Source organism: Lolium perenne, chromosome 6 (assembly GCF_019359855.2).
Source record: "Lolium perenne isolate Kyuss_39 chromosome 6, Kyuss_2.0, whole genome shotgun sequence".
Lineage (NCBI taxonomy): Eukaryota > Viridiplantae > Streptophyta > Magnoliopsida > Poales > Poaceae > Lolium > Lolium perenne.
In genome coordinates, this window is record NC_067249.2 from 13,884,241 (window position 1) to 13,886,270 (window position 2,030).

General features: G+C 43.4%; 1 non-coding gene across 1 annotated transcript; it reads left to right on the forward strand.

Moving 5' to 3' along the window:
* The first annotated feature begins 1,195 nt into the window (after positions 1-1,195).
* On the forward strand, positions 1,196-1,269 carry TRNAV-AAC (transfer RNA valine (anticodon AAC)). The gene has a single exon. It is a non-coding gene; the product is annotated as a tRNA-Val (tRNA).
* Positions 1,270-2,030: the final 761 nt, after the last annotated feature.

A 2,030-nucleotide genomic window follows, 5' to 3' on the forward strand; every position in this document is an offset into this window, starting at 1 on the left:
ATTGTACTGGAACCAGCTCACGATGGCAATGGAGCGGGTTTGGAAGGATATTACAATACCAAATCCATGCCCAAATCCACCAATCTCGCTCTGCCCCGCCCACGAAAGTATCCATGGGCATGGATGTTGCTTCAAATCCAAATCCGCTGGATACTCGGATATCCATGGATATCCATGTCCATAAAATTTTAGTAGCATTTCAGCAATATTTCACTTGTATTTCAGCAATAATAAGTTAACATAAATATTTTGGCAGCATTTCGACATTATTTTAGTAGCACTTCAGCAATAATTATGTCTAAAATTCATAGGAATATCAATCACATAGTACTTATAATATGCGAAATCCCACACAATCACACCATACAATAGCTGTCTCATTTCAATCTCACGCCCGCCAAGGTTGAGGGGATCCGTCGATCTGGAGAGATGGCAGGGACGGCGCCGACGGACCGCCGGCCGGCCGCTGCACCTTCCCTCACCGCGTGTTGATGGAGCCGACGGACGGATCAATACTCGAAGATGGATGTTCATGCGGGTCGGGAGCCATAAGTATTTAGCGATAGGAGACAGATGGGCAGATGGCTCGATTTTGGCTAAGTCCTTAATTATGGCAAGCAATTACCAAGGAGTCGAAGCATTCAGCGAAAAGCCAGAGTCAATATGTACGAAGCCCAATCAACATATCCGTGAATGGATCTTCCGTGAGAATTTAGAGTACAAAATCATTAAGACTTAAATTAAGGATTTGGTGATTTGCGTCTAAAAAAGGGCAGCTAAGCCTAGGTAAAATCAAATGTGTCACTAACATGTGGGCCCCACACGTCTGCCGGATATCCATCGAATATCCACGGGGCAAAAGCTCTGTCCGTGCCCGCTCTATGAATTATTGGATATCCGTCCCATGAAATCCGTGGACACAATTAGCCTTCCAAACCCGTACCCGACGGGTCGAATATCCGTGGATAAAATTGCCATCCTTAGAACCAGCACTGGTTCTTGGTTTGCTCTGATGGAGATTTATCATGAATGTATGATGCAATACTCTCTACTGTTATCAACAGCAATAGTTTTAGCTGGTGCGAGAAATCACTCCTGGTTTGATCGAATCTCAGGTTCAGTTGATGGATGAGTTTGCAGAAATCTATCAAAGTGCTTTGTGTGATATAAAAGGCAATATCAATATTATTAAACAGGTTTCGTGGTGTAGTTGGTTATCACGTCAGTCTAACACACTGAAGGTCTCCGGTTCAAACCCGGGCGAAGCCAATATTTTTGGTTTAGCGCATACTTAATTTTTTTCCCCTAGCCGCATCTATATCTGCTATTAATTTTACACGAGGTTTATGCATGCAATCCATTTTCCCTGAACTCACATCCACCATAGGAGCTAATTAGGATTTTTTTTCCTACACGCATCTTAGCATCTACTATATTGCAGTTTCTGCTATTAATTTTACACGAGGTTTATGCATGCAATCCATTTTCCATGAAATGGGATTTACTTTTGCTAAAGTTCAATATTCTACGTGGACACCTCCAACTTCTTTAATTTTCTCTCTACTCGTTTGCCCTGCATGCCTCTCCAAACATATACAATTTGGTACAACTAAGGTCTAAGGACATGTTCGGATCCACTCCGCTCCTGGACAGCGCTTGCGGAGCGGACGGAGTTACAGTTCGTTTTCAAGGAGTTGGTGAAACCGAGCTCTGCGTCGCTCCATAGATTTAGGCAGACTTTGTCACATACCACCTTCCTTCCATCTTCTTAATAAAAAGCAAAACAAAAGAATCTCAAACCCGGGTAATAATGCCACGCCTCAGGTGCGGAATGTGTTGTCCTTAAAATTGATTTCGAAAAGGCCTTCGATACGGTGAATCATCATTCCATCTTGGAGATTCTCAAATGCAGGGGCTTTGATGATCGATGGATCAGTATGGTAAGCAATATTCTCGATTCGGGAAGCTCGGCAGTCCTCCTCAATGGTGTTCCTGGGACGGAATTCAATTGCAAGCGTGGAGTAAGGCAG